This window comes from Oncorhynchus keta, chromosome 29 (assembly GCF_023373465.1).
Source record: "Oncorhynchus keta strain PuntledgeMale-10-30-2019 chromosome 29, Oket_V2, whole genome shotgun sequence".
NCBI classification, from domain to species: Eukaryota; Metazoa; Chordata; class Actinopteri; order Salmoniformes; family Salmonidae; genus Oncorhynchus; species Oncorhynchus keta.
Genome location: NC_068449.1, coordinates 2,144,872 through 2,168,363, shown reverse-complemented (window position 1 = coordinate 2,168,363; position 23,492 = coordinate 2,144,872). Strand labels below are relative to the sequence as shown.

Genomic DNA, 23,492 nt, shown 5'->3' with positions numbered 1-23,492 from the left:
CAGGGGCTATACTCCAACATTCAGACATCATTTACAGATAGCCAGGGGCTATACTCCAACATTCAGACATCATTTACAGATAGCCAGGGGCTATACTCCAACACTCAGACATCATTTACAGATAGCCAGGGGCTATACTCCAACACTCAGACATCATTTACAGATAGCCAGGGGCTATACTCCAACACTCAGACATCATTTACAGATAGCCAGGGGCTATACTCCAACACTCAGACATCATTTACAGATAGCCAGGGGCACACTCCAACACTCAGACATCATTTACAGATAGCCAGGGGCACACTCCAACACTCAGACATAATTTACAGATAGCCAGGGGAACACTCCAACACTCAGACATCATTTGCAGATAGCCAGGGGCACGCTCCAACATTCAGACATCATTTACAGATAGCCAGGGGCACACTCCAACATTCAGACATCATTTACAGATAGCCAGGGGCACACTCCAACACTCAGACATCATTTACAGATAGCCATTTAGCACACTCCAACACTCAGACATCATTTCTACAGATAGCCAGGGCGTTACACGCCATTCTACAACACTCAGACATCATTTACAGATAGCCAGGGGCTACACTCCAACACTCAGACATCATTTACAGATAGCCAGGGGCTACACTCCAACATTCAGACATCATTTACAGATAGCCAGGGGCTACACTCCAACACTCAGAAATAATTTACAGATAGCCAGGGGCACACTCCAACACTCAGACATCATTTACAGATAGCCAGGGGCACACTCCAACACTCAGACATCATTTACAGATAGCCAGGGGCACACTCCAACACTCAGACATCATTTACAGATAGCCAGGGGCACACTCCCAACACTCAGACATAATTTACAAACACAGCATTTCTGATTAGTGAGTCCACCAGATCAGAGGCAGTAGATGACCAGGGATGTTCTCTTGATAAGTGTTTCCTTGGGAAGCCCTATATGCTTTGGCTACATTGCATGTTTTCTCTTAGCTTCTTCGTGTAGCTAACATAGTCTTGCTTTGCATATTCCTCTTTGATTTAGAAGATGTTGCACAAACAACGTGCTGATTTATGTCTACACCATCACTGGTATTATCAGGCTGTATTAGCTAGCTACGTTTGCTCTTACTCAGTACATTTATTAGCGAGCTATTAGCATTAGTGGCTAATATTTAGGGCAACTTGCTAAGTTGCATCAATGCCGGTAAATCATAAAATATGGTATACCGCCAATCCCTAGTCTACATTGTATCTGACCATCCAGAATTACCACAAGGCCATCCAGATTCACTACAAGGCCATCCAGATTCACTACAAGGCCATCCAGATTCACTACAAGGCGTAACTAAGTAACTCGGAGCTCATTTTAATGGTGGTAATGATTGGATGGTCTACATTGTATCTGACCATCCAGAATTACCACAAGGCCTAAGTAACTTGGAGCTCATTAATGGGGTAATGCTTGGATGGTCTACATTGCGGGTGCCCAACCAGTCGGTCTTGATCTACTGGTCGATCGCGGAGTGCTTGCCAGTTGATCGTGAGATGATTATACATCTACTAAAATTCAGCCACACAAATCATATATAGTAATATAATCTCTTTCTGTTTTAACGTTTGACAGTCCTCCATTCACAGCAATGTCTGAAAAGTCACGTGATTTACATAAAATATGACCAGTCCCTGCCCACTTATTGACCTTTGGGGTCAGATGCCACCCGCCAACTCCAAGTCGAGGTCACGGTGATGCCAGGCGGGGCGGCAGGGTAGCCTAGTGGTTAGAGCGTTGGACTAGTAACCGGAAGGTTGCGAGTTCAAACCCCCGAGCTGACAAGGTACAAATCTGTCGTTCTGCCCCTGAACAGGCAGTTAACCCACTGTTCCTAGGCCGTCATTGAAAATAAGAATGTGTTCTTAACTGACTTGCCTGGTTAAATAAAGGTAAAATAAAAAAAATAAAAAAATAAATAAAAAAAAAGACAGGTAGCTAGCTAGCTAACATTGGTCGACAGCAGAGGTAATGAGTAAAGGGAATGATAAAAAAATATATATAGATTGTATAATTTCCTCAAGGAATGGGAGGAAGTTTTTTTTTTGTCATGTCGAACTCAAAATGTGTGTGCCTCACCTGCCATAATAGCAACGCTATCCCAAAGAAAGGTAACACGGGAACGACATTTTAAAACCAAACACACACACAACCCAGGAAAGAGATTTTCCAGCAAAGACTGAATTACGAAGAAGAAATGAACTAAAAAAAAAATAATAAACTGGCAGCGCAGCAGTCAATTTTCACAAGACCTGTGACCAAAGGAAAGGCGGCAACTATAGCATCTTGTCGTGTTCTTGCTAAGCATAAAAAGTTGTTCACAGATGGGGAGATGATCAAGGAGGCATTTATTGAGGCTGCAAACTCGCCTTTTGGTTGATTTTAAGAATAAGACTGAAATTATTCTGAATCAATGACATTCAGAATTAGCGGAGGACCTCGAGGATCAATTGAAGAAGGATATTGACAACGGCGACTGTTATTCCCTCCAGTTTGACGAGTCCACAGATACGGTAGATGTGGCACAGTTATGAGTCCACAGATACGGTAGATGTGGCACAGTTATGAGTCCACAGATACGGTAGATGTGGCACAGTTATGAGTCCACAGATACGGTAGATGTGGCACAGTTATGAGTCCACAGATACGGTAGATGTGGCACAGTTCTGCGTTTTCATCAGAATGCTATTTGGCAACATGAGTACAAAGGAGAAACTTTACTTGCCATTTTTTTCCCACTGAAAGGACATACAAAAGAGGCGAAGATATTTTTCAAGCTTTTATGGAGTTTGCTAACAAATTCCAACGGCCCTTTTGTAAGCTTGTTTCCATGACTACCGATGGGGCGTCCACTATGGTAGGCCGCGTTAGTGGGTTCGTTGCATTGTGCAAAACGAGATGATTCTTCACCGGACTTACTTAGTCATCACTGCGTAATTCATCAGCGAGCTTTGGCTGTGTTCTAGTCTTAATTCATCAGCGAGCTTTGGCTGTGTTCTAGTCTTAATTCATCAGTGAGCTTTGGTTGTGTTCTAGTCTTAATTCATCAGTGAGCTTTGGTTGTGTTCTAGTCTTAATTCATCAGTGAGCTTTGGCTGTGTTCTAGTCTTAATTCATCAGCGAGCTTTGGCTGTGTTCTAGTCTTAATTCATCAGTGAGCTTTGGTTGTGTTCTAGTCTTAATTCATCAGTGAGCTTTGGCTGTGTTCTAGTCTTAATTCATCAGTGAGCTTTGGTTGTGTTCTAGTCTTAATTCATCAGTGAGCTTTGGTTGTGTTCTAGTCTTAATTCATCAGTGAGCTTTGGTTGTGTTCTAGTCTTAATTCATCAGTGAGCTTTGGACTTGTGTTCTAGTCTAATTCATCAGTGAGCTTTGGTTGTGTTCTAGTCTTAATTCATCAGTGAGCTTTGGTTGTGTTCTAGTCTTAATTCATCAGTGAGCTTTGGCTGTGTTCTAGTCTTAATTCATCAGCGAGCTTTGGCTGTGTTCTAGTCTTAATTCATCAGTGAGCTTTGGTTGTGTTCTAGTCTTAATTCATCAGTGAGCTTTGGCTGTGTTCTAGTCTTAATTCATCAGTGAGCTTTGGTTGTGTTCTAGTCTTAATTCATCAGTGAGCTTTGGCTGTGTTCTAGTCTTAATTCATCAGTGAGCTTTGGTTGTGTTCTAGTCTTAATTCATCAGCGAGCTTTGGCTGTGTTCTAGTCTTAAACATCAGTGAGCTTTGGCTGTGTTCTAGTCTTAATTCATCAGTGAGCTTTGGCTGTGTTCTAGTCTTAATTCATCAGCGAGCTTTGGCTGTGTTCTAGTCTTAATTCATCAGTGAGCTTTGGTTGTGTTCTAGTCTTAATTCATCAGTGAGCTTTGGCTGTGTTCTAGTCTTAATTCATCAGTGAGCTTTGGTTGTGTTCTAGTCTTAATTCATCAGTGAGCTTTGGCTGTGTTCTAGTCTTAATTCATCAGCGAGCTTTGGTTGTGTTCTAGTCTTAATTCATCAGCGAGCTTTGTGCGGGGAAGATGTTAAACATGAAAGAGGGGATGGATGTTGCGAAGAAGATTGTGTGTTCTCGTCGATCAAGAAGCCAGCGGAGGCTATTCCATGCTCACTTATTTGTATTTATTTATTTAACCTTTATTTAACCAGGTAGGCTAGTTGAGAACACCTGTATTTAACCAGGTAGGCTAGTCGAGAACACCTTTATTTAACCAGGTAGGCTAGTTGAGAACACCTTTATTTAACCAGGTAGGCTAGTTGAGAACACCTTTATTTAACCAGGTAGGCTAGTTGAGAACACCTGTATTTAACCAGGTAGGCTAGTCGAGAACACCTTTATTTAACCAGGTAGGCTAGTTGAGAACACCTTTATTTAACCAGGTAGGCTAGTTGAGAACACCTTTATTTAACCAGGTAGGCTAGTTGAGAACACCTTTATTTAACCAGGTAGGCTAGTTGAGAACACCTTTATTTAACCAGGTAGGCTAGTTGAGAACAAGTTCTCATTTGCAACTGCGACCTGGCCAATATAAAGCATAGCAATTCGACACATACAACAACACAGTTACACATGGAATAAACAAAACATACAGTCAATAATACAGTAGAACAAAAGAAAACAAAAAGTCTATATACAGTGAGTGCAAATGAGGTAAGTTAAGGAAATAAAAAGGCCATGGTGGCGAAGTAATTACAATATAGCAATTAAACACTGGAATGGTAGATCGGCAGAAGATCAATGTGCAGGTAGAGATACTGGGGTGCAAAGGAGCAAAATAAATAAATACCAGTATGGGGATGAGGTAGGTAGATAGATGGGCTGTTTACAGATGGGTTATGTACAGGTGCAGTGATCTGACAGCTGGTGCTTAAAGCTAGTGAGGGAGATGTGAGTCTCCAGCTTCAGAGATTTTTGCAATTTGTTACAGTCATGGGCAGCAGAGAACTGGAAGGAAAGACGACCAAAGGAGGAATTTGCTTTGGGGGTGACCAGTGATATACCTACTGGAGCGCGTGCTACGAGTGGGTGCTGCTATGGTGACCAGTGAGCTGAGATAAGGCGGGGCTTTACCAAGCAAAGACTTATAGATAACCTGTAGCCAGTGGGTTTGGCGACGAATATGAAGCGAGGGCCAGCCTGACGAGAGCATACAGATCGCAGTGGTGGGTAGTTTATGGGGCTTTAATGACAAAACAGATGGCACTGTGATAGACTACATCCAATTTGCTGAGTAGAGTGTTGGAGGCTATTTTATAGATGACATCACCGAAGTCGAGGATCGGTAGGATGGTCAGTTTTACGAGGGTATGTTTGGCAGCATGAGTGAAGGATGCTTTGTTGCGATACAGGAAGCCGACTCTAGATTTAATTTTGGATTGGAGATGCTTAATGTGAGTCTGGAAGGAGAGTTTACAGTCTAACCAGACACCCAGGTATTTGTAGTTGTCCACGTATTCTAAGTCAGAGCCGTCCAGAGTAGTGATGCAGGTGCGGGCAGTGATCGATTGAATAGCATGCATTTAGTTTTACTTGCGTTTAAGAGCAGTTGGATGCCACGGAAGGAGTGTTGTATGGCATTGAAGCTCATCTGGAGGTTAGTTAACACAGTGTCCAAGGAGGGGCCAGAAGTATACAGAATGGTGTCGTCTGCGTAGAGGTGGATCAGAGAATCACCAGCAGCAAGAGCAACATCATGGATGTATACAGAAAAGAGAGTCGGACCTAGAATTGATCCCTGTGGCACACCCATAGAGACTGCCAGAGGTCCGGACAACAGGCCCTCCGATTTGACTTAGAAGAGACTGAAGCGGAGCACACAGACCTGCTGCTGCTGGTTAAAAACATTTTTAGGGAGATTCAGTGAGTTGTTGTCTGAAATCAAGGAGTTTCTCAAGGTCTCCAAACATACAGAATATGCACAGCTAGAGGACACACAGTGGCTCCTGGGTTAATGAAGTGAGAGAGTTGAAAAGGAAAGCATGTCATCGATCAGCTCTGTGAACACGTTTAAATGCTAAACTCGGCAACAAACAAAAAATGTCCCTTTTTTCAGGACCCTGTCTTTCAAAGATAATTAGTAAAAATCAAAATAACTTCACAGATCTTCATTGTAAAGCGTTTAAACACTGTTTCCCATGCTTGTTCAATGAACCATAAACAATTAATGAACATGCACCTGTGGAACGGTCGTTAAGACACTAACAGCTTACAGATTGTAGGCAATTAAGGTCACAGTTGTGAAAACTTAGGACACTAAAGAGGCCTTTCTACTGACTGTGAAAAACACCAAAAGAAAGGTGCCCAGGGTCCCTGCTCATCTGCGTGAACATGCCTTAGGCATGCTGCAAGAAGGCATGAGGACTGCAGATGTGGCCAGGGCAATAAATTGCAATATCCGTACTGTGAGACGCCTAAGACAGCGCTTCAGGGAGACAAGACGGACAGCTGATCATCCACGCAGTGGCAGACCACGTGTAACAACACCTGCACAGGATCGGTACATCCGAACATCACACCTGCGGGACAGGTACAGGATGGCAACAACAACTGCCCGAGTTACACCAGGAATGCACAATCCCTCCATCAGTGCTCAGACTGTCCGCAATAGGCTGAGAGAGGCTGGACTGAGGGCTGTAGGCCTGTTGTAAAGGCCGATCCTCACCAGACATCACCGGCAACAACATCGCCTATGGGCACAAACACACCATTGCTGGACCAGGCCACCCCCCCCAGAAATGTTTGAGAACTTGCAGGTGCCTTGGTGGAAGAGTGGGGTAACATCTCACAGCAAGAACTGGATGGAGATACACTGCAGTACTCAATGCAGCTGGTGGCCACAACAAATACTGACTGTTACTTTTGATTTTGACCTCCCCCTTTGTTCAGGGACACATTATTCCATTTCTGTTAGTCACATGTCTGTGGAACTTGTTAAATTTATGTCTTAGTTGTTGAATCTTGTTATGATCATACAATTATTTACACATGTTAAGTTTGCTGACAAATAAACGCAGTTGACAGTGAGGACGTTTTTATTTGTTAAATTTATTTGTATTTTTTTTTTGATGCTCACAAGAAAGCTGCAACGTAAGGACCTGCTCTTCTTTCAACACATGTATTCAGACCCTGAACGTCACGGGCAAGGATACAGCACAGCTTGACGGACGTTAGGTGGAGCAAGTCCAGAGCATCTCATCTGAGTTCGACAGTCGTTTCACTAACGTTGCATCACTTGAGCCCGTTGCCACTTTTTATATGTGCTTTCCGTTTGGCACAGACATAAATGTGGAAGTCATTGTCTCCAAAATGAGACCACTTTTTTTTTCAGTTGGCCACAACTATAGCAGGAAACTGAAATTGTCAACCTTCAAAATGACATTCGGGTGAAATCCAAGGGTAGCCACTGAGATGAAGGAAGAGTTCTGGGAAGCTGGAGGAAAAGGATCCCAACATAAGAAGATGTGCTCTCAATTTATCAACCTACTTCCTGTGAGTCTGCATATCCTCACATGAAGATAATTAAATCCAAGTACAGATCTAGTATTACTGACGACCACGTTGTGAGAGACTTGCAACAAGCTGCTTTATACAGCCCTGACTATGACAAACGACTTCCCTCCACCCAAAATGCCAAAAGTCACACTACGGTTAAGAAATGAAATTTGTTGCACTTATTTGTGGAAAACATGTTATTGGTCCATGTTATATTTGGGTGTCAGATAGGTATCATAGCAGCAGGGTCCATACTCATGGCTTTTCATATGGCTTTTTACACAGTTTGATGGTTGGTTTAGAGACGGGTAGATCTCCATCTGGTTGGCAAATGGGGAAAAAGTAGATATCATGTCAAGGGATGGGCAATATCTGGTCTGAGCTCGTTTTAATGGTGGTAATGATTGGATGGTCTACATTGTGTCTGGCCATCCAGATTCACAACAAGGCCATCCAGAATCACAACAAGGCCATCCAGAATCACAACAAGGCCATCCAGAATCACAACAAGGCCATCCAGAATCACAACAAGGCCATACAGATTCACAACAAGGCCATCCATATTCACAACAAGGCCATCCATATTCACAACAAGGCCATCCAGATTCACAACAAGGCCATCCAGATTCACAACAAGGCCATCCAGATTCACAACAAGGCCATCCAGAATCACAACAAGGCCATCCAGAATCACAACAAGGCCATCCAGAATCACAACAAGGCCATCCAGATTCACAACAAGGCCATCCAGATTCACAACAAGGCCATCCAGATTCACAACAAGGCCATCCAGAATCACAACAAGGCCATCCAGATTCACAACAAGGCCATCCAGAATCACAACAAGGCCATCCACAGGAATGCCAGTGTTCTGCCATGGCCAGCGAAGAGCCCGGATCTCAATCCCATTGAGCACGTCTGGGACGTGTTGGATCGGAGGGTGAGGGCTAGGGCCATCCCCCCAGAAATGTTTGAGAAATTGCAGGTGCCTTGGTGGAAGAGTGGGGTAACATCTCACAGCAAGAACTGGATGGAGATACACTGCCGTACTTAATGCAGCTGGTGGCCACACCAGATACTGACTGTTACTTTTGATTTTGACCTCCCCCCTTTGTTCAGGGACACATTATTCCATTTCTGTTAGTCACATGTCTGTGGAACTTGTTAAATTTATGTCTTAGTTGTTGAATCTTGTTATGATCATACAATTATTTACACATGTTACGTTTGCTGACAAATAAACACAGTTGACAGTGAGGACGTTTTTATTTTTTTAATTTATTTGTAATTTTTTTTTGATGCTCACAAGAAAGCTGCAACGTAAGGACCTGCTCTTCTTTCAACACATGTATTCAGACCCTGAACGTCACGGGCAAGGATACAGCACAGCTTGACGGACGTTTCACAACAAGATCACAACAAGGCCATCCAGATTCACAACAAGGCCATCCGGATTCACAACAAGGCCATCCAGATTCACAACAAGGCCATCCAGATTCACAACAAGGCCATCCAGATTCACAACAAGGCCATCCAGATTCACAACAAGGCCATCCAGATTCACAACAAGGCCATCCAGATTCACAACAAGGCCATCCAGAATCACAACAAGGCCATCCAGATTCACAACAAGGCCATCCAGATTCACAACAAGGCCTATGTAACTTGGAGCTCGTTTTAATGGTGGTAATGATTGGATGGTCTACATTGTGTCTGGCCATCCAGAATCACAAACAACACACAGATTTCTGCTCCATTGAAGCGATGACATCATTTTCATGATGTTGTCAGCTAACCCGTCTTATTTCTTTAATATCTTCATATGTTAGTGTGTACCCGATCCTACAGAACACCTGAGCTGCTCTGCAGCTGTCTCATAGTGTAGTTTCTCTAAATAGACGACATGATTTTCAAAAACGCGTAATAGAAGCTTACGTGGCGGGAAACATTTTGAGCCGGAGGGCATTTTCCTCCCCTTCTCTCTTCCTCCCCTCTCTCTTCCTCCCCCTCTCTCTTCCTCCCCCTCTCTCTTCCTCCCTTTCTCTCTTCCTCCCCCTCTCTCTTGCTCAAGCTCAAGCTTGGAAAACCTGTATTTGTGGATTTTCTCCCATTTTTCTCTGCAGATCTTCTCAAGCTCTGTCAGGTTGGTTGGGGAGCATTGCTGCACAGCTATTTTTAGGTCTCTCCATACATGTTAGATCGGGTTCAAGTCCGGGTTCTGGCTAGGCCACTCAAGAACATTCAGAGACGTGTCCCGAAGCCACTCCTGTGTTCTCTCGGCTGTGTGCTTAGGGTCGTTGTCCTGTTGGAAGGTGAACCAGAGGGTGTGTGTGGGGGGGGGGTAGCCTCTGTGTTAGAGAATGGGACGGCCTCTGTGTTAGAGAATGGGACGGCCTCTGTGTTAGAGAATGGGACGGCCTCCTCTGTGTTAGAGAATGGGACGGCCTCTGTGATAGAGAATGGGACGGCCTCCTCTGTGTTAGAGAATGGGACGGCCTCTGTGTTAGAGAATGGGACGGCCTCTGTGTTAGAGAATGGGACGGCCTCCTCTGTGTTAGAGAATGGGACGGCCTCTGTGATAGAGAATGGGACGGCCTCTGTGTTAGAGAATGGGACGGCCTCTGTGTTAGAGAATGGGACGGCCTCTGTGTTAGAGAATGGGACGGCCTCTGTGTTAGAGAATGGGACGGCCTCCTCTGTGTTAGAGAATGGGACGGCCTCTGTGTTAGAGAATGGGACGGCCTCTGTGTTAGAGAATGGGACGGCCTCCTCGTTAGAGAATGGGACGGCCTCCTCGTTAGAGAATGGGACGGCCTCCTCGTTAGAGAATGGGACGGCCTCCTCTGTGTTAGAGAATGGGACGGCCTCCTCTGTGTTAGAGAATGGGACGGCCTCCTCGTTAGAGAATGGGACGGCCTCCTCTGTGTTAGAGAATGGGACGGCCTCCTCTGTGTTAGAGAATGGGACGGCCTCCTCTGTGTTAGAGAATGGGACGGCCTCCTCTGCGTTAGAGAATGGGACGGCCTCCTCTGCGTTAGAGAATGGGACGGCCTCCTCTGCGTTAGAGAATGGGACGGCCTCCTCTGCGTTAGAGAATGGGACGGCCTCCTCTGCGTTAGAGAATGGGACGGCCTCCTCTGCGTTAGAGAATGGGACGGCCTCCTCTGCGTTAGAGAATGGGACGGCCTCCTCTGCGTTAGAGAATGGGACGGCCTCCTCTGCGTTAGAGAATGGGACGGCCTCCTCTGCGTTAGAGAATGGGACGGCCTCCTCTGCGTTAGAGAATGGGACGGCCTCCTCTGCGTTAGAGAATGGGACGGCCTCCTCTGCGTTAGAGAATGGGACGGCCTCCTCTGCGTTAGAGAATGGGACGGCCTCCTCTGCGTTAGAGAATGGGACGGCCTCCTCTGCGTTAGAGAATGGGACGGCCTCCTCTGCGTTAGAGAATGGGACGGCCTCCTCTGCGTTAGAGAATGGGACGGCCTCCTCTGCGTTAGAGAATGGGACGGCCTCCTCTGCGTTAGAGAATGGGACGGCCTCCTCTGCGTTAGAGAATGGGACGGCCTCCTCTGTGTTAGAGAATGGGATGGCCTCCTCTGCGTTAGAGAATGGGACGGCCTCCTCTGCGTTAGAGAATGGGACGGCCTCCTCTGTGTTAGAGAATGGGATGGCCTCCTCTGCGTTAGAGAATGGGACGGCCTCCTCTGCGTTAGAGAATGGGACGGCCTCCTCTGTGTTAGAGAATAGGTTCTAATCCGATTACAAATGATGCAGGTTATCGGCATGTTATACCCCTCGCAGGCCTCAAATTCTTTCTTTCTGATAGCTGTTGTTGTATCGCACAATTCTTTGAATATAACTGATGTGTCAACAACATGGTCACAGTGCGATCCAATGCATCCTTCTAGTCCATCTCGTGTTGTCATTCAGTCAGATTCAGATCCTGCAGTGTGGTCCAACAGTATTGGGACAGTAGTGACGATAGTATTGGGACAGTAGAGACGATATTATTGGGACAGTAGAGACGATAGTATTGGGACAGTAGTGACGATAGTATTGGGACAGTAGTGACGATAGTATTGGGACAGTAGAGACGATAGTATTGGGACAGTAGTGACGATAGTATTGGGACAGTAGAGACGATAGTATTGGGACAGTAGTGACGATAGTATTGGGACGATAGTATTGGGACAGTAGTGACGATAGTATTGGGACAGTAGTGACGATAGTATTGGGACAGTAGAGACGATAGTATTGGGACAGTAGTGACGATAGTATTGGGACAGTAGTGACGATAGTATTGGGACAGTAGTGACGATAGTATTGGGACAGTAGAGACGATAGTATTGCGACAGTAGTGACGATAGTATTGGGACAGTAGAGACGATAGTATTGGGACAGTAGTGACGATAGTATTGGGACAGTAGTGACGATAGTATTGGGACAGTAGTGACGATAGAATTGGGACAGTAGAGACGATAGTATTGGGACAGTAGTGACGATAGTATTGGGACAGTAGTGACGATAGTATTGGGACAGTAGAGACGATAGTATTGCGACAGTAGTGACGATAGTATTGGGACAGTAGTGACGATAGTATTGGGACAGTAGTGACGATAGTATTGGGACGATAGTATTGGGACAGTAGTGACGATAGTATTGGGACAGTAGAGACGATAGTATTGGGACAGTAGAGACGATAGTATTGGGACAGTAGTGACGATAGTATTGGGACAGCAGTGACGTTAATATTGGGACAGTAGTGACGTTAATATTGGGACAGTAGTGACGATAGTATTGGGACAGCAGTGACGATAGTATTGGGACAGCAGTGACGATAGTATTGGGACAGCAGTGACGATAGTATTGGGACAGCAGTGACGATAGTATTGGGACAGCAGTGACGATAGTATTGGGACAGCAGTGACGATAGTATTGGGACAGTAGTGACGATAGTATTGGGACAGTAGTGACGATAGTATTGGGACAGCAGAGACGATAGTATTGGGACAGTAGTGACGATAGTATTGGGACAGTAGTGACGATAGTATTGGGACAGTAGTGACGATAGTATTGGGACAGTAGTGACGATAGTATTGGGACAGTGGTGACGTAGTATTGGGACAGTAGTGACGATAGTATTGGGACAGTATTGGGACAGTAGTGACGATAGTATTGGGACAGTAGTGACGTGTATTGGGACGATAGTATTGGGACAGTAGTGACGATAGTATTGGGACAGTAGTGACGATAGTATTGGGACAGTAGTGACGATAGTATTGGGACGATAGTATTGGGACAGTAGTGACGATAGTATTGGGACAGCAGTGACGATAGTATTGGGACAGTAGTGACGATAGTATTGGGACAGCAGTGACGATAGTATTGGGACAGCAGTGACGATAGTATTGGGACAGCAGTGACGATAGTATTGGGACAGCAGTAGTATTGGGACAGTAGTGACGATAGTATTGGGACAGCAGTGACGATAGTATTGGGACAGAAGTGACGATAGTATTGGGACAGCAGTGACGATAGTATTGGGACAGTAGTGACGATAGTATTGGGACAGTAGTGACGATAGTATTGGGACAGCAGTGACGATAGTATTGGGACAGCAGTGACGATAGTATTGGGACAGCAGTGACGATAGTATTGGGACAGTAGTGACGATAGTATTGGGACAGCAGTGACGATAGTATTGGGACGATATTGGGACAGTAGTGACGATAGTATTGGGACAGTAGAGACGATAGTATTGGGACAGCAGTGACGATAGTATTGGGACAGCAGTGACGATAGTATTGGGACAGCAGTGACGATAGTATTGGGACAGCAGTGACGATAGTATTGGGACAGCAGTGACGATAGTATTGGGACAGCAGTGACGATAGTATTGGGACAGCAGTGACGATAGTATTGGGACAGCAGTGACGATAGTATTGGGACAGCAGTGACGATAGTATTGGGACAGCAGTGACGATAGTATTGGGACAGCAGTGACGATAGTATTGGGACAGTAGAGACGATAGTATTGGGACAGCAGTGACGATAGTATTGGGACAGCAGTGACGATAGTATTGGGACAGCAGTGACGATAGTATTGGGACAGCAGTGACGATAGTATTGGGACAGCAGTGACGATAGTATTGGGACAGCAGTGACGATAGTATTGGGACAGTAGTGACGATAGTATTGGGACAGCAGTGACGATAGTATTGGGACAGTAGTGACGATAGTATTGGGACAGCAGTGACGATAGTATTGGGACAGTAGTGACGATAGTATTGGGACAGTATTGGGACAGTAGTGACGATAGTATTGGGACAGCAGTGACGATAGTATTGGGACAGCAGTAGTAGTATTGGGACGATAGTATTGGGACAGCAGTGACGATAGTATTGGGACAGCAGTGACGATAGTATTGGGACAGCAGTGACGATAGTATTGGGACAGCAGTGACGATAGTATTGGGACAGCAGTGACGATAGTATTGGGACAGCAGTGACGATAGTATTGGGACAGCAGTGACGATAGTATTGGGACAGCAGTGACGATAGTATTGGGACGTAGTATTGGGACAGTAGTGACGATAGTATTGGGACAGCAGTGACGATAGTATTGGGACAGCAGTGGGACGATAGTATTGGGACAGCAGTGACGATAGTATTGGGACAGCAGTGACGATAGTATTGGGACAGCAGTGACGATAGTATTGGGACAGCAGTGACGATAGTATTGGGACAGCAGTGACGATAGTATTGGGACAGCAGTGACGATAGTATTGGGACAGCAGTGACGATAGTATTGGGACAGCAGTGACGATAGTATTGGGACAGCAGTGATAGTATTGGGACAGCAGTGACGATAGTATTGGGACAGCAGTGACGATAGTATTGGGACAGTAGTGACGATAGTATTGGGACGATAGTATTGGGACAGTAGTGACGATAGTATTGGGACAGCAGTGACGATAGTATTGGGACAGCAGTGACGATAGTATTGGGACATAGTATTGGGACAGCAGTGCAGTGACGATAGTATTGGGACAGCAGTGACGATAGTATTGGGACAGCAGTGACGATAGTATTGGGACAGTAGTGACGATAGTATTGGGACAGCAGTGACGATAGTATTGGGACAGCAGTGACGATAGTATTGGGACAGCAGTGACGATAGTATTGGGACAGTAGTGACGATAGTATTGGGACAGTAGAGACGATAGTATTGGGACAGCAGTGACGATAGTATTGGGACGATAGTATTGGGACAGTAGTGACGATAGTATTGGGACAGCAGTGACGATAGTATTGGGACAGCAGTGACGATAGTATTGGGACGATAGTATTGGGACAGTAGTGACGATAGTATTGGGACAGCAGTGACGATAGTATTGGGACAGCAGTGACCCATTTTGTTGTTGTCACATCAATGGTTGTTATTTTGTGAGATACAACCACAGCTAGGTTAAAGTGCAGGACTGTCAGCTTTCAGTCCTCCGGCACTTTGGGTTTGAAAATGATACAATGACTATGAGGTTAAAGTGCAGGTATTTCCATCTGTATTGGGTGAACTGTTTTTAGAAATTACAGCACTTTTTTTTTTAATACATTATCACCTCCATTTTAGGGGACAAATTCACTTATGTCTATTAATGTAGTGAAGTTTAGTATTTGGTCCCATGTTCCTAGCACACAATGATTACTTCAAGCTTGTGAAGTGGGAACCACTTTCAGATGTTTTAAAATTTATTTTTAATTTGTTTAACCTTTATTTAACTAGGTAAGTCAGTTAAGAACAAATTCTTATTTTCAATGACGGCCTAGGAACAGTGGGTTAATAACTGCCTGTTCAGGGGCAGAACGACAGATTTGTACCTTGTCAGCTCGGGGGTTTGAACTTGCAACCTTCAGTTACTAGCCCAATGCTCTAACTAGAGCATCACTAGGCTACCCACTAGGCTACCCTGCTCACTAGGCTACCCTGCCGCCTCCATTCTCTAACCACTAGGCTACCCTGCCGCCTCCACACTAACCACTAGGCTACCCTGCCGCCTCCACACTCTAACCACTAGGCTACCCTGCCGCCTCCACACTCTAACCACTAGGCTACCCTGCCGCCTCTACACTCTAACCACTAGGCTACCCTGCCACCTCTACACTCTAACCACTAGGCTACCCTGCCTCCTATACACTCTAACCACTAGGCTACCCTGCCGCCTCCACACTCTAACCACTAGGCTACCCTGCCTCCTATACACTCTAACCACTAGGCTACCCTGCCGCCTCCACACTCTAACCACTAGGCTACCCTGCCGCCTCTACACTCTAACCACTAGGCTACCCTGCCGCCTCCACACTCTAACCACTAGGCTACCCTGCCCTGCCGCCTCCACACTCTAACCACTAGGCTACCCTGCCGCCTCTACACTCTAACCACTAGGCTACCCTGCCGCCTCTACACTCTAACCACTAGGCTAACCTACCTCCTCTACACTCTAACCACTAGGCTAACCTACCTCCTCTACACTCTAACCACTAGGCTACCCTGCCGCCTCTACACTCTAACCACTAGGCTAACCTACCTCCTCTACACTCTAACCACTAGGCTACCCTGCCACCTCTACACTCTAACCACTAGACTACCCTGCCGCATCTACACTCTAACCACTAGGCTACCCTGCCACCTCTACACTCTAACCACTAGACTACCCTGCCGCATCTACACTCTAACCACTAGGCTACCCTGCCGCCACATCAAAATGAATGGTAAATGACCTATTGTGCCATTTTGGAATCACTTTTATTGTAAATAAAAAAATGGTTTCTAAACACTTCTACATTGATGTGGATGCTACCATGGTAACGGATAATCCTGACGAGTGAGAAAGTTAGAGTCAGAAATATCATACCATTCAAAAAATGCTAACCTCGCTGGTTATTGTAATGGTGAGATGTTAGCATGTCTTGGGGTAGGATATAAAATGCTAACCTCGCTGGTTATTGTAATGGTGAGATGTTAGCATGTCTTGGGGTATGATACAAAATGCTAACCTCGCTGGTTATTGTAATGGTGAGATGTTAGCATGTCTTGGGGTATGATACAAAATGCTAACCTCGCTGGTTATTGTAATGGTGAGATGTTAGCATGTCTTGGGGTATGATACAAAATGCTAACCTCGCTGGTTATTGTAATGGTGAGATGTTAGCATGTCTTGGGGTATGATACAAAATGCTAACCTCGCTGGTTATTGTAATGGTGAGATGTTAGCATGTCTTGGGGTATGATACAAAATGCTAACCTCGCTGGTTATTGTAATGGTGAGATGTTAGCATGTCTTGGGGGTATGAAATGTGTGAATCTGTAACTTTCTCAATTATCATTAATCACTTCTTGTAATGCAAAAGCAACAACCATTGATATGAGATGGTATTTTGTAAACCTAGGCTTATATATGTTTCACCCAAGCTTAGCCTGCTTTGTCTGTTTGCCGATGTTACAGTATGTGTGACTTCATCCCTCCCAGGATCTTCATCTTCTTCAATCAGCCTTTCTCTCCCCATCCATCTAAAGACTGTCAACTAGAAGCCAGTCAGTCAGCTTTTCAGTCACTCAGCCAGTCAGTCAGTATGTCACTCAGCCAGTCAGTCAGTATGTCACTCAGCCAGTCAGTCAGTTTGTCACTCAGCCAGTCAGTCAGTTTGTCACTCAGCCAGTCAGTCAGTATGTCACTCAGCCAGTCAGTCAGTATGTCACTCAGCCAGTCAGTCAGTATGTCACTCAGCCAGTCAGTCAGTATGTCACTCAGCCAGTCAGTCAGTATGTCACTCAGCCAGTCAGTCAGTCAGTTTGTCACTCAGCCAGTCAGTCAGTCAGTTTGTCACTCAGCCAGTCAGTCAGTATGTCACTCAGCCAGTCAGTCAGTTTGTCACTTAGCTTGCCAGTCACTCAGCCAGTCAGTCAGTTTGTCACTCAGCCAGTCAGTCAGTCAGTTTGTCACTAGGCCCGCTAGTCACTCAGCCAGTCAGTCAGTTTGTCACTTAGCTTGCCAGTTAGCCAGTCAGTTTGTCACTCACTCAGCCAGCCAGCCAGTCAGTTTGTCACTCAGCCCGCCAGTCACTCAGCCAGTCAGTCAGTTTGTCACTCAGCCAGCCAGCCAGTCAGTTTGTCACTCAGCCAGCCAGTCAGTTTGTCACTCAGCCAGCCAGTCAGTTTGTCACTCAGCCAGCCAGCCAGTCAGTTTGTCACTCAGCCAGCCAGTCAGTTTGTCACTCAGCCAGCCAGCCAGCCAGTCAGTTTGTCACTCAGCCAGTCAGTCAGTTTGTCACTCAGCCAGCCAGCCAGTCAGTCAGTTTGTCACTCAGCCAGCCAGCCAGTCAGTTTGTCACTCAGCCAGCCAGCCAGCCAGTCAGTCTGTCACTCAGCCAGTCAGTCAGTTTGTCACTCAGCCAGCCAGTCAGTCAGTATGTCACTCACTCAGCCAGTCAGTCAGTTTGTCACTCAGCCAGTCAGTCAGTATGTCACTCAGCCAGTCAGTCAGTTTGTCACTTAGCTTGCCAGTCACTCAGCCAGTCAGTCAGTTTGTCACTCAGCCAGTCAGTCAGTTTGTCACTAGGCCCGCTAGTCACTCAGCCAGTCAGTCAGTTTGTCACTTAGCTTGCCAGTCAGCCAGTCAGTTTGTCACTCACTCAGCCAGCCAGCCAGTCAGTTTGTCACTCAGCCAGCCAGTCAGTTTGTCACTCAGCCAGCCAGCCAGTCAGTTTGTCACTCAGCCAGCCAGTCAGTTTGTCACTCAGCCAGCCAGCCAGTCAGTTTGTCACTCAGCCAGCCAGCCAGTCAGTTTGTCACTCAGCCAGCCAGTCAGTTTGTCACTCAGCCAGCCAGCCAGTCAGTCAGTTTGTCACTCAGCCAGTCAGTCAGTTTGTCACTCAGCCAGCCAGCCAGTCAGTCAGTTTGTCACTCAGCCAGCCAGCCAGCCAGCCAGTCAGTTTGTCACTCAGCCAGCCAGCCAGCCAGTCAGTTTGTCACTCGGCCAGCCAGTCAGTTTGTCACTCAGCCAGCCAGCCAGCCAGTCAGTTTGTCACTCGGCCAGCCAGTCAGTTTGTCACTCAGCCAGCCAGTCAGTCAGTATGTCACTCAGCCAGTCAGTCAGTATGTCACTCAGACAGTCAGTCAGTCAGTTTGTCACTCAGCCAGTCAGTCAGTCAGTTTGTCACTCAGCCAGTCAGTCAGTATGTCACTCAGCCAGTCAGTCAGTTTGTCACTTAGCTTGCCAGTCACTCAGCCAGTCAGTCAGTTTGTCACTCAGCCAGTCAGTCAGTTTGTCACTAGGCCCGCTAGTCACTCAGCCAGTCAGTCAGTTTGTCACTTAGCTTGCCAGTCAGCCAGTCAGTTTGTCACTCACTCAGCCAGCCAGCCAGTCAGTTTGTCACTCAGCCCGCCAGTCACTCAGCCAGTCAGTCAGTTTGTCACTCAGCCAGCCAGCCAGTCAGTTTGTCACTCAGCCAGCCAGTCAGTTTGTCACTCAGCCAGCCAGCCAGTCAGTTTGTCACTCAGCCAGCCAGCCCGTCAGTTTGTCACTCAGCCAGCCAGCCAGCCAGTCAGTTTGTCACTCAGCCAGTCAGTCAGTTTGTCACTCAGCCAGCCAGCCAGTCAGTCAGTTTGTCACTCAGCCAGCCAGCCAGCCAGTCAGTTTGTCACTCAGCCAGCCAGCCAGCCAGTCAGTTTGTCACTCGGCCAGCCAGTCAGTTTGTCACTCAGCCAGCCAGCCAGCCAGTCAGTCAGTCAGTTTGTCACTCACTCAGCCAGCCAGCCAGTCAGTTTGTCACTCACTCAGCCAGCCAGCCAGTCAGTTTGTCACTCACTCAGCCAGCCAGCCAGTCAGTTTGTCACTCACTCAGCCAGCCAGCCAGTCAGTTTGTCACTCACTCAGCCAGCCAGCCAGTCAGTTTGTCACTCACTCAGCCAGCCCGTCAGTTTGTCACTCAGCCAGCCAGTCAGTTTGTCACTCAGCCAGCCAGCCAGCCAGTCAGTTTGTCACTCAGCCAGCCAGCCAGCCAGTCAGTTTGTCACTCAGCCAGCCAGCCAGTCAGTCAGTTTGTACCTCAGCCAGCCAGCCAGTCAGTTTGTCACTCAGCCAGCCAGCCAGCCAGTCAGTTTGTCACTCAGCCAGCCAGCCAGCCAGTCAGTTTGTCACTCAGCCAGCCAGTCAGTTTGTCACTCAGCCAGCCAGCCAGTCAGTCAGTCAGTTTGTCACTCACTCAGCCAGCCAGCCAGTCAGTTTGTCACTCACTCAGCCAGCCAGCCAGTCAGTTTGTCACTCAGCCACCCAGCCAGTCAGTTTGTCACTCAGCCAGCCAGTCAGTTTGTCACTCAGCCAGTCAGTTTGTCACTCACTCAGCCAGCCAGCCAGTCAGTTTGTCACTCAGCCAGCCAGCCAGTCAGTTTGTCACTCACTCAGCCAGCCAGTCAGTTTGTCACTCAGCCAACCAGCCAGCCAGTCAGTTTGTCACTCAGCCAGCCAGCCAGTCAGTCAGTTTGTCACTCAGCCAGCCAGCCAGTCAGTCAGTTTATCACTCAGCCAGCCAGCCAGTCAGTCAGTTTGTCAGCCAGCCAGTCAGTTTGTCACTCAGCCAGCCAGCCAGCCAGTCAGTTTGTCACTCAGCCAGCCAGCCAGTCAGTTTGTCACTCAGCCAGCCAGCCAGCCAGTCAGTTTGTCACTCACTCAGCCAGCCAGCCAGTCAGTTTGTCACTCACTCAGCCAGCCAGCCAGTCAGTTTGTCACTCACTCAGCCAGCCAGCCAGTCAGTTTGTCACTCACTCAGCCAGCCAGCCAGTCAGTTTGTCACTCAGCCCGCCAGTCACTCAGCCAGTCAGTCAGTTTGTCACTCAGCCAGCCAGTCAGTTTGTCACTCAGTCAGTTTGTCACTCAGCCAGCCAGTCAGTTTGTCACTCAGTCAGTTTGTCACTCAGCCAGCCAGCCGGCCAGTCAGTTTGTCACTCAGCCCGCCAGTCACTCAGCCAGTCAGTCAGTTTCTCACTCAGCCAGTCAGTCAGTTTGTCACTCAGCCAGTCAGTCAGTTTGTCACTCAGCCAGTCAGTCAGTTTGTCACTCAGCCAGCCAGTCAGTTTGTCACTCAGCCAGCCAGTCAGTTTGTCACTCAGCCAGCCAGCCAGTCAGTCAGTTTGTCACTCAGCCAGCCAGCCAGCCAGTCAGTTTGTCACTCAGCCAGCCAGCCAGTCAGTCAGTTTGTCACTCAGCCAGCCAGCCAGTCAGTTTGTCACTCAGCCAGCCAGCCAGTCAGTCAGTTTGTTATTCAGCCCGCCAGTCACTCAGCCAATTACACCACCTGATGAATGTGCCCAGTCACTCAGCCAGTCAGTCAGTTTGTCATTCAGCCCGCCAGTCACTCAGCCAATTACACCACCTGATGAATGTGCCCAATCACTCTAAACAGACAGTAAATATGAAGCAGCCATGCTGTTTGTCTCTGTCTGTCTCTCTCTCTCTGTGTCAGTCTCTCTCTCTGTGTCAGTCTCTCTCTCTGCCTGTCTCTCTCTCTCTGTGTCAGTCTCTCTCTCTGTGTCAGTCTCTCTCTCTGTGTGTCAGTCTCTCTCTCTGTGTGTCAGTCTCTCTTTCTGTGTCAGTCTCTCTCTCTGTGTCAGTCTCTCTCTCTCTCTCTCTCTCTCTCTCTCTCTCTCTCTCTCTCTCTCTCTCTCTCTCTCTGTGTCAGTCTCTCTCTCTGTGTCAGTCTCTCTCTCTGTGTCAGTCTCTCTCTCTCTGTGTCAGTCTCTCTCTCTCTCTCTCTCTCTCTGCCTGTCTCTCTGTGTCAGTCTCTCTCTCTGCCTGTCTCTCTCTGTGTCAGTCTCGCTCTCTCTCTGTGCGTCTCTCTCTGTGTCAGTCTCTCTCTCTGTGTCAGTCTCTCTCTGTTTCTCAGTTTGTCTCTCTCTGTGTCAGTCTCTCTCTCTCTCTCTCTCTGCCTGTCTCTCTCTCTCTGTTTCTCTCCGTTTGTCTCTCTCTGTGTCAGTCTCTCTCTCTCTCTCTCTCTCTGCCTGTCTCTCTCTCTCTGTTTGTCTCTGTGTCTCTCGCTCTCTCTCTGCCTGTCTCTCTCTGTGTCAGTCTCTCTCTCTGTGTCAGTCTCTCTCCTCTCTCTCTGTTTCTCTCTGTGTTTGTCTCTCTCTGTGTCAGTCTCTCTCTCTCTGTTTCTCTCTGTGTTTGTCTCTCTCTGGGTCAGTCTCTCTCTCTGTGTCAGTCTCTCTCTCTCTCTCTGCCTGTCTCTCTCTGTGTCAGTCTCTTTCTCTCTCTCTGCCTGTCTCTCTCTGTGTCAGTCTCTCTTTCTCTCTCTCTCTCTCACGAGCAGTGTTGTAAAGAAGCAGTGCGGCTTGGCAGGGTCGTGTTTCGGAGGACGCATGGCCCTCCACCTTCGCCTCTCCCGGGTCCGTAGAGGAATTGCAGCGATGGGACAAGATTTTACCAATTGGGGAAAAGGAAAAGGGGTCAAAAAATAAATACATTTGGAATCCGGGAGGAAGGGACTACCTGAATGTAACGCTAATTTCGTTAACAAAATATTCGTCACGTTTTGTAAACAGCTGTAGACTAACTGTGAAATGCTTACCACTGGGTCCGTTTTCTATCAATGCATTGCTGAAAATACTTTAAAAATATATATATAAATAGAAGTGACCCGGCTAAGTGAAACTGAGGGCAGCTGGTGGTGGGTTTCGTTTTGGTGTTATTCGTTTCACTGTCTGTCTCAACACGTTCCTCAACATGCTTGCCCTGAGGCGAAGACAGCCTGTCAGAGAGAGAGAGAGAGAGAGAGAGAGGTTTATGGTTTTGACTATCTGTGACTCACTCCCGAGGGGCTTTCTTGCCTGGGCAGAAAGAGGAAGTAGTTTTAGGGGGACCTGTCCTCTCTGCTAGCCTGGTCCCAGATCTGTTGTCTCCTCCTATAGCCTGGTCCCAGACCTGTTGTCTCCTCCTATAGCCTAGTCCCAGATCTGTTGTCTCCTCCTATAGCCTGGTCCCAGATCTGTTGTCTCCTTCTATAGCCTGGTCCCAGATCTGTTGTCTCCTTCTATAGCCTGGTCCCAGATCTGTTGGCTCCTTCTATAGCCTGGTCCCAGATCTGTTGTCTCCTTCTATAGCCTGGTCCCAGATCTGTTGTCTCCTTCTATAGCCTGGTCCCAGATCTGTTGTCTCCTTCTATAGCCTGGTCCCAGATCTGTTGTCTCCTTCTATAGCCTGGTCCCAGATCTGTTGTCTCCTTCTATAGCCTGGTCCCAGATCTGTTTGTGCTCTTGCCTATTCCAGTGATGTCATTTGTCAAGGCAAATATAACAATGCAGCAAATGCTAACTGATGGGCCCTTTCCAACAATGCAGAGAGAAACATTACAGAAAAATAATAACAAAAGGAATAAATACATAATGGATACCAGGTAATAACATGGTTATATACAGGAAGTACCAGGTAATAACATGGTTATATACAGGAAGTACCAGGTCATAACATGGTTATATACAGGAAGTACCAGGTCATAACATGGTTATATACAGGAAGTACCAGGTAATAACATGGTTATATACAGGAAGTACCAGGTCATAACATGGTTATATACAGGAAGTACCAGGTCGTAACATGGTTATATACAGGAAGTACCAGGTAATAACATGGTTATATACAGGAAGTACCAGGTAATAACATGGCTATATACCCGGGGTACCAGGTAATAACATGGTTATATACAGGAAGTACCAGGTAATAACATGGTTATATACAGGAAGTACCAGGTACTAACATGGCTATATAGCCGGGGTACCAGGTAATAATATGGCTATATACACGGAGTACCAGGTAATAACATGGTTATATACAGGAAGTACCAGGTAATAACATGGCTATATAGCCGGGGTACCAGGTAATAATATGGCTATATACACGG

The 23,492-nt window shown here is 46.9% G+C and overlaps 2 protein-coding genes and 1 long non-coding RNA gene across 3 annotated transcripts in view; all 3 read left to right on the top strand.

The window, feature by feature from the left end:
* l2hgdh (L-2-hydroxyglutarate dehydrogenase) overlaps window positions 1-1,939 on the top strand; it is a 41,410-nt gene extending 39,471 nt beyond the window's left edge. The window contains 1 exon segment of the mRNA XM_052485609.1: window positions 1,818-1,939. The gene's annotated coding sequence lies outside the window, so the exon portion shown is untranslated.
* The window catches only part of sos2 (son of sevenless homolog 2 (Drosophila)), a 145,375-nt gene that overhangs the window by 3,889 nt on the left and 117,994 nt on the right, over window positions 1-23,492 (top strand). The window lies entirely within an intron of this gene.
* LOC127913494 (uncharacterized) overlaps window positions 22,900-23,492 on the top strand; it is a 1,502-nt gene continuing 909 nt past the window's right edge. The window contains exon 1 of the long non-coding RNA XR_008085730.1: window positions 22,900-23,052. This is a non-coding gene — a long non-coding RNA (uncharacterized LOC127913494). The remainder of the gene's footprint in view (window positions 23,053-23,492) is intronic.